At 34.4% G+C, this 12,966-nt stretch overlaps 1 protein-coding gene across 4 annotated transcripts in view; it reads right to left on the bottom strand.

Annotated features, from left to right (window-relative positions):
• The window catches only part of VPS13B (vacuolar protein sorting 13 homolog B), a 429,143-nt gene that overhangs the window by 152,672 nt on the left and 263,505 nt on the right, over nt 1-12,966 (bottom strand). The gene's annotated exons all lie outside the window — the stretch shown is intronic.

The following is a 12,966-nucleotide window of genomic DNA, read 5'->3' as shown; positions in this document are numbered from 1 at the left end:
CCAAACAGATCCATACCAGGAGCCTTGTGGGGAAATAGGACTGATTCATATCTTCTGAATGGATAAAGGATGTCACATCCAAGTCCTCAAAAAGAATAGCTACACATCAGTATAACCAAGAAATATAACCAATTTTCCCACTGTTCAAATTCATCAAAGAATAAAAATTAAAAAGAATATTCCAAGATGATGGGAAAACAATTCAGTCATTTTACCACTGTATTTCAGCATGGAGTTTTTCAAATAAAATTCTTCTAACAAGTGAGAAAAAAGCATTTTTGAGTCAACCACATTCCTTGTGGATTCCTTTAAAGTCTACTACATTAGATTTTACAAAGTGTTTCAGTCTTGAACTGAGTTTTGGAAACAGTCAGACTCAACTTCAAAACATTCAAGAGCTATTAAGTGAGCAGAGGATGCTGAGACCATTTAATTTTATCTGTGACCAGTAACAGAGGAGCTTCCTACTGCCATTCATGTTCTGCTAATAACTGGGAAATGCTAAAAAAAATTATCTTGCCCTTTCTATACTGGGAACAACACAGCCTTCTGCGCACTGCTCATTTGATATTATAATAAAAATTCACCATTATATTATTGCTATTTTTCAAAATAAGGGAGCAAGGAGATATTAGCTTTTTTTTATTCAATCTATGATCACAAATTGTATTCTGCTTTTACTGATTTCATACCTCTGCGTTGAAGCTTAAGCTCCTTATTTGCATATGACATTCAATCTATTGTTCTATTCAAGGTTTTTGTCTTGGGCCAAAATGATTTAGTATACAGCTGCTATCTTCACAGAGAATTAATAATTCTGCAATTTGTGTGAATTTGATGCTAATAATCTAAACACAAATAACTATTAATGTAGCACATCCCAAACTGCAAACTCAGAGTACAGGTATGCAAACTGTAGCTATGCAATCTGTTTCAAAGTGTAATCCCAGAGCTGCCCAAATCCAAATAACAGTTACAACTGCTAATACACTGCCATTGTCGCCAGTGGAGTATTTTAGCAATTAAGAAAATTAAGTAATTAATCATATGTAACCAGAGAGGCATGTGGATGACAGGAAAACCATTTTGATCAAGTCATTCCTGGTGAGGCATTGTGATGGCATTGTTCAGTAGTCCCTGTAACTTTCTTAAGTGCTTAGCAGAAACACACTAAAAATCTGTTATGTCAGTAGCGGTATTTCAAAATTAAATGTGGTTTCTTAAAACTTAAGAATGTGTTTGTCAACTTTCCACACAGAGCCCTAACCACAACCACTGTGCCTTTTATTACTCTTTCTAAGGCATTATTTCATCAATATGAATGCAGGTTTTTTTTAAAAAAACCACCACAGTAGATTATTGTATGATCCAATGTCTATTTTCATACTTTGTCTAATACAAGTAAATAGACTTATAATAAACTAGAATATTTGTTTTGTGAAATATTACTTTAAATAAAGCACTAAATTACATATTTTTGGAAATCTGCTTATATATATAAAACAGAGTATGACACTAATTTCATGTGCATAATGGATTTTTTCCCCTGTACTTCACAGTGAGAATTTTTCATTTCTGCTTTTATGAGCAGCTTCATAACTTGCAATAGGCTCACCTAGATATTCTTTAGACTCATTCAGCATAATCATGACCTTTTGAACCATATTCCTCAAGCACAATGTGTCTGTATGTACTAATTTGAAACTCCCCACTGTGACAATGGCTTTCTTACACTCACAAGTTTATTTATTTAAATATAAACCACAACAAAATCACTCTTTGACAAAAATCTTTAGGTGCAGTAAAATATACAAAGGTATTATTTAAATACAAGGTACTCGTGTATTGCATTGCTGGTATAACATTTGTCCACTGCATCTGTTTTAAAATGTACTTTGGGATATTACAGCCTAATTCTTCAATATTTTCATGCTGATATAAAAGTTCACATCTGCATTCTGTTCCTACTATTAACAATCTCCTATATATAATACAAAACTCTTCTTCTGATCCTTCAGATACGTTCTTGAAATCCAAGCGAACTGCATTTCCATAGATAAACCATTTCAAGAAACACATATTTTATACATGTAAAATAAAAGGATTTTAATCCAAAAATACAAGGTATTTAATGCCTTGATGTTTTGATGAAGCTCATTAGGACTTTCACAAAGTGGCACCATGCCACTTTTATACAAGGATCAAAATACAGCCTTTTCCCAAGTAATATATATAAAGGCATTTATATCAGCCCTCGTTTCTAGTTTCCCCTATCAACAATTTACATACAGGGATTTACATAAGCGCCCGTTTCTGGCTTTCATAGCAACAATTTTCCTAAGTATGCCTCCAATTTATTAGCTGTATACTTTCTAGAAGGATGAAGGTATGTTAAACCACAGCAAACCTGGACTAATCTTAAGTACACATGCTTTGCATGAACTCTGAACCCCTTAAAATCCTTGCAGAAAACAAATTCAGGAAAACAGAGTAAGCCAAATTCATGACTTCTCTATCTCCAGCATAAGTGATGTTTTATCAGCTGAAATGTACTGTAGGGGTTACGATTTTAATTGCTTCCCTCTTCTGAAAACAACTTCGCTATCTCACCTGAATCTTTTGGCAGGTGGTGCAGAATACAGCAGCTGGCCAACAATACAGTAAGATCATAAGCAACCAAAGACAACCATAAGCATGTAACAGGAAACACAGGTTTAAAGTTTTTCTTGTTTTAAATTGATCTAGTCTGGATCAGGTATTTTGTATGTTTATTTAAGAAGCAGTTCATGTTGAACTAGTTACTGCATGCTGCTGAATAAGCATAATTCTGAGACCCACAGTAAAGTTGCTAAATTTATTCACTTACAGCTCATCTGAGACCTACAGAAAGCTAAACAAGCCAGGAAAATGGTAGTTAAAGACTGCACATTATGTAATAACTAAGAAATATTTGCGGACTTTACACGTAGCAGCTAATTTTTAGTAGTACTTACTGGATCTCTGTGTGCACTGATTTCTGCTTCCAGGTACAGAGATAACAAACCTATCAACCCAAATATCAATTATTAAAGGTTTTGCCTGTTGGTAAAACATCCTTCCTATCCTAATTTAAAAAGGAAACAGACAGTAAGCTTGGGTATGTGTCTCTATTTCATAGGGGCACATATGTAAAAGGACCCTTTCCTCTTCTGCTTAAGCTTGTGAAGTCCCAGGCCAGCTGTAGTCTGAAAGCCCCTCACCTATGCATGAGATGTGACTGAATACTGTAGAAATCACAGCAGTATTTATCACTGAACTAATGCACTTTCACTGCCTTTTCCCCAATCCAATTTAATAAAGTTTCCTCCTTGACAAAGCCATTGAATGTACTGTACCAAACAGAGAAATTGAAGAAAATGTTTCTTAGGGACACAATGGACTCCATCTGGAATGAGATGCTATAGATGTTAAGGGCACAGAACAAAAATGTGGTAAACCAAGAGAATCTATAACAACAACACTGGCCCTTGAGAATGCTAAGCTTCTATAAGTAAAAACTCAGACAGGAATCAGCTTTTCAAACAAAGGCAGCTACTTTTTTATTTATTTTTTTTTTAGTTATACCAAATAGATGGTATAATATGGTATAATAAGATGTCTCACAGTTAACACTTGAGCCCTTGGGAAAGAAACAGAACTGCCCCATCACACAACATATAGAGACGTGATCTTAGTACTAGAATAAAAAAAATCCTATAGCATGACTTCTCATGACAGAAGTCCTGGATGTGCCTAAATGTGGAGATATCAAAAACACTAATTTGTGAGAAAGAGGGAAAGAAGAACGAGAAGTTAAGCAGAAAGAAAAGGAGAGCACAACACTGGGCAAGAGGAAGAATTATGGAATCAGGGCACTAAGGCTGAAATTAAAGAAAAGAAGCAGGTAAGAATGTTCTAATGTTGCAAGAAGAGAGGAGACATCCTTAAGCGAGAAGGGAAGGTCCTCACATGATGCTGGGTACATACTCTGCCATACTGAGTGATACACACGTCCTCCAGGACAAGGGTAACCTCACCTTTGCTTTCCCAGCCTGCAATGTGTCCTTAGAGAGACTTACTTGTGGTGCAACAAACATGTTTTATGACTGCCAGGATGTTGGAAATTATTTATTTTAGTCTAGATCAGTAGAGCAGATTTTCAAACACCATCAGCAGTGAACTCCAATTCTCATTGTTTCTGCCTCTTTTCCCCATGAACTATGCCACACATGACTGGCTTTATTGGCAGCTACTCCTTCTCTCCAGCTCAGCCTCAGAATAACAGAACTACTGTCTCATCTCTATAATTGTTGTCAGCATACTCTGGATTGGGTACCAGCAATGTTTTATTAAATGAAAATATAAACTGAGTACAGTAAGGCTACTTTGCTTAATGCTTTTCTGATTAGCAAGTGATATTATTGATTACAGGAATCTATTTAACAATGCAAACTGCATTCTGTCTGATTAGCCCTAGTGTTGTGATCTACACAGACAGATATATCAACATTATCTACAGAAGACAATACATGGCAGATGTCCTGTAAGTCAGAGTGGTTAAGGTACCTGGGTTCATCTTCGTATGTGTAGGACTCTTGTAAAAAGAAAACAACAGTGATAGCTCCGTGAGCAAAATAAAAATGACTGACCACTTCTTAACATTAACAGTGGACAAAAGGAAAAAGTTATTAATTGCATTCTAACTGAATATGTTTTGGAGTCAACAACGCTCGTAAGTTCTAACTTTATAATGATTTGTAGTGTTTATAATTTTTGTACATAGGCATAAATCAGCTGGGAGGTAGATTAATTGTACATTAAGTATGTTGAAAAAAAAAGGCCAGTAACAGAAACATGCAAAATTTTCTTCTGATTGCATTAGACTACTTCAAACAATTGTTACAGGGATCCAAAAATACAAGCGTAACAACAAGTTAAGTTGTAAAGTTAACAAGTTAAGTGTTACAACAAGTAACTTTCCTCTTTTTCAAATGAATGTTGGCTAAATGTCTGATTTCTATCTCTAGGGCACTGGTCCCTTTTTTGCTCTGTATACCTAAAGAGGTAAGTATCACTGAGAAGAGAGGAACTGGTGTTAGTGTTAAAAAGTCTAAAGCAGAGGATAAGACAACAAATAGCTATAAAGATCATTAGGTAACACAATGAATTCCATTAGGGAACTCAGTACTTTCAAATCACCAAAAAAATAAAAATAATAAAAAATAAGTAAAAATAATAATAAAAAAATCAATTATGGATAAGCGTGCCCTAAAACAGGATTCAGTACATGAATGCCAAAGCACCTGGTGAAAAAAAACAACTGGGTATTTAGAACAAATCATCTACACTCATTAACCTCTAGCAGAGTTAATCATATAAAAGAACACCAAGATTTTAGTTGATTGCTGTTAACATTTTAATGCTTTTAGTCTCCTCTGTGTCAGAGTCTGGAATAAGGATGTGTTAGATACATGTTTAGAAAATTCAACCTTGAAAAATGTGTTTGAATTCTGCTACTTGAATTCACTCCAAGCTTCTAAATACTTCAAGCACAGTACAGAATCTACTACTATGACAATCGTAGCTCCTGGCAGAGAATGACATTAAGAGAAGGTATTGAGGAACTTCTGTGAGGTGACCAGACATTTAAAAGCAGTCCCTTGCTACACGGGCTGTGGTACAGTAATTGCCTGCAAAGAACCTGAAGAACTTCTGCAGCATACTTGTCTTCTAGAGCTGTCTCTGGAACACAATATCAATGACTATGACCATAAGGTACAGTATCAGTAAACTATGAAGTAATTTTGTTCTCTCTCAAAAAAAGTGTAAAATGAAACAAAGGTGAAGTTTTCAGCTGTGCATTTAGATGTCATCTGTTTAATTAGTTATATAATTTTATTGTTTAAATTCCTCAGCAAAAATAACAGCATGAACAAGCCTGAACTTTTAAAAATCACCTTTTCATTTTTATATTGTTTAATGTCTAGACAGTTTGAGGAATCTCTTCATACTTTTGAAACATTCACCCAAATTCAGGGAGCACTGTATAAATATACACTTGGCAAACTGTATAAATGATAAGTATGCACAATTCCAATGGAAAGTCTACGATATTTTTGGATGCCAAATGTTCCTTGAAAAAAACCAAATGGAATATACTTTCTCTAAAGAGTGGAAGTTTGGGAAGGGGACTAACAAAAAAGGGAAAATACAATACAACCCAAAGACTTTTATGCTTTTGTTTTGTGGTAGAAATAATTTTATCTCAAAACATAATGCTGTCTGGCAATTAAATGATCTTTAATTTCAATTTTTAAAATATTTTGTGTCTACTTGATCTACCATATGACTAAGACAATTAATCTTGTGATTTCCTAATTGTTTTCAGCCTGCATTTCACTTTGGTTTAATTGATTCATCTAGTTAAGTGGTACAATAACTCAGTTTTTCCAGATGTTCTATAAATTCACCTGGAAATACCTAGGTGAAGTTTCACTGAACACAGCCTTCTTATTTGATGCGTGGAATTTCTCTAAATGGTGCAGTATAACCTGATATAAGGAACAGGCTGAAAGGCAAACTGTGCTCAGTGTGTTTCAGAAGCTGACATGGGACAGGATTTCTTTTTGCTGCTGTGTCAGTGTATCAGAATCACACCTGGACATCAAACAAATTGTATCTAAACCAGAAAAGAGCATTACAAATAAATAAATACCAGCTTTTCCTTTACTTAAATGTATTAATGTGTATTGCATAGTTTCAGCATCTCTACTGCAACAGATAATGCCTATAGCATGAATACTATAAGAAAATACTCTAGAACATGAATATGAGACTTTCCAAGTCAAGTCACATTTATCTTTGGCACTGATTACATTAGTTTCTCAAGATGCCACTTGTATTTTCTTCTTCTTATAGAATCATCATATTTGTAACAGCAAGCAGGAAGTATTTTTGAAATAATATATATGGAATTGTAAAATATGTCAATAACACAGTATTAAAAATAACCTTCTTTTAGTTCTTCTTTCCTGAAGTCCTGGCACTACTTTGCATTTTTCAATACCCCTTGAAAATTCACTTGATATAAAACCTTAGTAATTATGGAATATAATACCTGTCATGTTAAAGCCAGTATTTTTTCTTCCTTAAAACCCCATTAGACTATTATTAATTGTTAACTTCCTACATCAGTGTGAATCTATGCCTAACAAAATATACTGAAGGGCAATTTTACTTCTAAATATACATCTGAAGGAGGGAAAAGAGAGAAACAAAAAATATGCAAATCTACTCAAAATATCCCTGTGTACTCACACTATTGACAATGAAGACTACAGATTCAAGTGTCAGGTAGTTCAGTGACTCCATGATGCAGCCCAAACATTTAATTGGTGGTGGTTATAAAGAAAACTTACGAGTTTTATTTTTATGTCTGGAGCTAAAAAAAATTAATTGCAAGGACAATGCACAGATAGATGCACACAAACAAATACACCAACCATTGGGGAAACAGCAAATTCCATCATCTGTAGTTTGAGTCCTGTTTAGTAAATATAATTGGATGCACTCTTATGAGCTGCAATGTGTGAAAAATACAACATGTAGATTTAAAAATTATTTTTAGAAAACAATTTCAATAACATTTGCAATTACATAATATATCAGGCTTTTTTTTTTTTTTTTTACTATGCCAAAAACATGAAAACATCAACCAATGAAGCTGACTGAATACAGTGGATTGCAAAAGATATGCCAGAGAATTGTAGTTCTCTGTATTTTTCTTTATACACTTCCAACCTTACAAAGTTTTGAATTTGCTTCACAGCTGGATACGCTAATCTTCAAGTTTCTTCCTGTTTCTTGAAAAACTGTCAAATACAGAGATTAAAAAATACTATTCAATAGTTACACTATTTTGGTTATCGGATGGAGTTCACACCTCTTCTGTTCCTATCCTGCAAGTACAGGGCACATCTATTTGTAGATACTCCTCTATTTGTACCACCTCCACACCCATTTATTTTTTAGTGCTCAAGAACACACAATACCAAGCCAGAAAACTGGAGTAGCTGTGATTTATGCCAATCATTTACACTGAAGTTAACAGAGATGCCTGATACCATCTCTGTATTTTATTACTCTCAACGTGCACTTGTGTTAGCCATTAACATACCAGTGCTGGCCATTGCCTTCTCACAAAAAAACCCCAAAACCCTAACAACAAAAATATCAGTGGGCATGAAAAATGTTTTGAGAGGCTGAAGAATGGTACATTTATCTTTGTGTCCAACAACTAATAAAGCCCATAAGATTACAAACCAACCCTTTAAAAGAGTGATGGATTTTTTTGTTCTTAAGGAAAAAAAAAAGGAAGAATAGCTTCTGAAATGGAACACAAACCCACTGTACATGGCTTTTATTTTTTTTTTTATTTTCTTTATTGCAGCCTAATCAGTTTTAATACCACAGTAAGACCTTAAACATAACAAACATTAAGCACAACTTTTGACTGTACTTAAGGTGGTTAACCTAAGTGAAACTACATTGGAAAAGTCAGTTAAGAGCTAGGAACCATGCTCACTTAAACAGTAAAATCTGAGTTGCTCAGGAAAACAGTAACATGGATTTAATTTTGCCATGGGAGCTTGGAAGAGTATCCCATAGAGAAATATGCTAAAATAACATGTTACCATTCTGTATATTTCTGATAATCCTTTTTGTTAAATAATTGAAAACCAAAGTTGAAATACTTACAAGCATTAAATGAAAGACACTGGCAAATAGTTTTGGAAAAGAAAGAAAACTTCCATCCAAAATGTAGTTTAAGAACTGTGGTATGAATTTGTCATAGATAAAACCCTATGAGGGACATCAGAGAACCCACAAATATTTATGGAATGAACCGCAATCTGTATACAGGAGTTAACAAATGTTTCAATACAAACGGGATATGCTTTTCTCAGTAACAGAAGCACACAACTTGAAATACCTTGAGATCCTGATAGAATTAAAAATGCTACAAAGAAATCTGCTTTATATAATATTGGAAAATACTTTTCACCAAAAAGCATTTGTTGAAACCAGATCTGATGAAAATTATATTTGCTCACAAACAGTAAGAAGAAAATAGTATGGAATAATGAGTTTTAAAAGTTTTTCTCAGTTCTTTTAGAATAAATTCTTTACTGCAGCCAAGATTTTAGATGTTAATTTTCAGTATATAAGACAGAAAAGCAACCTTCATATATGAATTCAATCATATATTTTAAGAATCAGCAAAGTAAAGTCTGGGAAGAGACTGTAAGGAGTTTGTGTAAAGCAAGTTATGTATGAATTACTTGAAAGAGGAACCACTCCAGCTCTTAACATGGCATTAATTTCTAAGAACCAGCCAATTATTTTCTCCCATGTTAATAGAAACCCAAACACCTTCCCTCATTCCCCCTATATTTTACAATAACAGGTGCAATATAAAGCTACTTGTCCAGGAAAAAGAAAGATTAGAGGGATGTAACTTGCAGAAATGTCAAACCTTCAATAATGCTGCTTTATAACGTGAAACATGAAACTCAAAACACATCTCATATAAAAAACAACTCCATCTTTCAGATTGTTCGTTTTTTATTTCATAGTTTTATCTGAAAAGTTTTTCATTGCATTGAAGTTGCTGAGTAAGTAAACTGTGAAAGATACTCTGGGATTTTAAAGTGGTATTTAATGTGTTTTTTCTTTGTGCCCTTTCTTGTTTACCTTTTTAAACTGTTACAGTCAATTTAATAATGTTAATGCTGAATCTGAGAACTATTTAAAAATTCTTAGTACACAGCATCAAATTCTGTGCTGTTTCAAAAGCCCAGATAGTGATGGCAGATTGAGTTTCTCCAAGCCCAGGCTGATAAAATACACCTTTTTGCCAGGGCTAATCCTTGTGTCTCCATACTATAAATAGGCTCGAGATAATAACCTAACTGAAAACAATTGCCTGATGGCCCTAACATTTTTAAATTTCTTTCAGATCCCTCAGCCTGTTCCTTATACACAAGCATAAACAGCAACACCATGAAGAAGTAGTTCTTAAAAGAGTTTGAATTTAGATTTACAATTTAAACGGGCACAAAACTCATTGCCCAATGACTGTTGATAAAGTAATGTCAAAAAACTGACATTACATTCACTCCATTCTTGGCTGTCCCAAGGAAACCTAGAGCCACACTTTACTCCTTCAGTCCCTTCAGTGGGCATGGCTGGTCTGTACATCACTTGCTTGGATGGGAGAGTAAGAGACTACTCAAAAGAACTCTTTAAATACCTGACATGTTTTCTCTCCCCTGTGGTAAAGCAAGAATTGCTTTAGGGAGGAATTAACAGTTTGGAAAATATTTTCAAATGGGAGAAAGAGCCATTATTATAGTTAAGGAAAGCAAATAGCTGCAGATTAGAAGAAGGCAGATTTCAGTGCTGGTTGAAGAGGTATGAGATTTCTAAGGGGTTCATTCAAAATGTGCAAATATAAAGGTGGAAAAAGAAAAAGAAACGACACTTCCTAGGGAGAAGATGAGAACAACTGCAATAACCTTAGGTCTCAAGAAAAGGACACCCCTATGCATAACAAGTATTTAGAACCTTAGGACTAGGAAATACCAAGGCAAGGAGTTCAAGAAATGGAGCATTTGTGTATACAGAATACAATGAAAAGTTTAAAAGGATTAGAACTAATAAAAAAAACCCCAAACAATTTGTTTGATTTTATTTAGATTGGCTTCATCACAGCAGAACTTCAGATTTTTATAAAAAAAGGAAATGGAAAAAAACCATGTTGAACAGCATCTCAAACCAGCACAAATGAAAGAAATCCTAATCTCTTCTCCAGTCACCCTAAACACATTACAGATTTCAAAACTGAGGTTATATAAATTTCACATGGCAAATTCTGCAAATACACAAAAAAAAATAATTATTAAGTGTGTTAAAACATTATTTGAGACAGCAAGAAGTATCGCAAGCCCAAGGAAACCCTGAGTTCAGGCTGCTGTGTTTCTCCAACTTATCCTTGACTTTGCAGAAAATGCAGTAGTTAAGATCACACACAGCTGAGAAATCTTTTTATAGAACGAAGTACAGCACACAAGAAAAACAGAGACAGCAATGCCCTTGTGGAAGTTTTACTTTAAAACTGCTATTTACTTCTGACCTTAAGCTGTTTAATGCTGGCATCATAATAAGTCAAAGAAATGGAGCACATGCTACAATAAATCATATTAAGTATGTAGACTTAGTAAACTCCATTTTGAAGAGATGCATCCTTGATGCCTGGCTCTTAAGTTCACAGCTAAACTGTCCAATCTGAAAAGTTCCTTATTTGAACACACAATCTATTTTAAAGGGAGTCTGGAAACCCATTCCCAATTTAGTTCTAAATCACAGAGGTGATAGAACGAATGATACCTGAATGACGAAACAATGTTAACCACGCTAAATTTAAGTGCTTTGTGCATTAATCAGGACAGTTAAGCACTAACCAGGACTGGCTTGCACACTGATATTTACCACTGAACTGGTCCACAGTGCCAGGGGAGATCACTGCAGTGTCCTGCACTGCTGAGGAATGGGCATCTCCACAAGGTGCTCCTCACCGTGCCTCAGCACTGGAACTCCTCCCAAACATGTGAGCCCATGATCTTCCAAATCAGATTTGAACAGTTTTGAGAGATTTAGGAAGATGCTCTTTGAGATCTCCATGGCTTTTGGCCACACATAAATACATCTCTGCAAATCTCCATGCAAGTAAGTTCCTTCCTCCTCCCCACCCCTCCACAAGAAGGACTGGGATGCAGCTAGTGACAAGAACCCAGCCTAGCCTGCAAACACCTCAGCCAAGCCAGAAACAGAAAGGAAGAGCTTTGCAGATAAAATGCGTATTAAGTGCTCAAAACAAAGTTGAAAGTAACAATAAACCATTGAGGAAGGTCACTGGTTTTTATACTAAAATATTTTTAATATACGCACTGTTTAAGACTGACTAGACTTCAAAAATATCTTTATCAACTCTGTGTGTTTCAACTTTGATCTGTTTAAATTAATTGGTTATTCCTTTGAATTTGTTCCTTATTGATACGTACTTGGTTTTCTTTTCTCGTAACATATTTGATAAGGTTTCCAAAAATGCAGCCCTAATTAACAACAAATGGATGCTTTAATGACATAATGCCACTGCTCTTTGATAGGAATGCTTCTATGAAGTATATTTCAAGTTCCTTTCTGTGAGGAACTGCACAAAGAAATTAAAACTTATTGTATAAACCAGGTTCTGTGCTACTAAGTGAAAGAAAAAATATAAAGTAGGTATGTGTATTGAGAACACAGTGATTAAGCTTATGAATTAAAGAGAAAAGTGAAATTTTAAAAATTATTTTCTTACAAAATTTACTTTATTTTTACCCTTCCATTATAAAGAAATGTATTTCAAATATATGTATTTAGGAAAATTAGTTATATTGAAGATTCCTGTAGAACTCATAAAGAAATTTCAAGTAAAAACAAGTTTCATAGTTACAGCTGAACCATTTTTAAAGCTGAATTCTAAATATAAATTTAGCTTTGAATAGCTTTTGGTATTAGATAATTAGCAAGCTACATTTCTGAAACTAAATGGGCAGTTCCAGCTGTTATTTTACAATTAGTTTCCACTGAGAGTTTTAAATTAATAACTGCTGCAATAGCCTCAAACATGCCAATGCTAATTAAGAGTGGTGTTTGCATGTAATGCTATCCATATATATGAATATTTTACTAGGCAAAAGGTCCACCAAGCAGACTTTTTTTGCCTCTCTGCTAAACAGGGAAGAGAGAAATGTAAAGCAGGAGAAGACTTTACTTCCAAGCCATACTCCAGAAAGTAGTATAGGATTCTTACAGAGGATAAAGATGATTTTACTAAGTCTTCAG

Source organism: Poecile atricapillus, chromosome 2, assembly GCF_030490865.1.
Source record: "Poecile atricapillus isolate bPoeAtr1 chromosome 2, bPoeAtr1.hap1, whole genome shotgun sequence".
NCBI classification, from domain to species: Eukaryota; Metazoa; Chordata; class Aves; order Passeriformes; family Paridae; genus Poecile; species Poecile atricapillus.
Note: the sequence above shows the minus strand (reverse complement) of the source record. Positions and strands in the feature narration are given on the sequence as shown.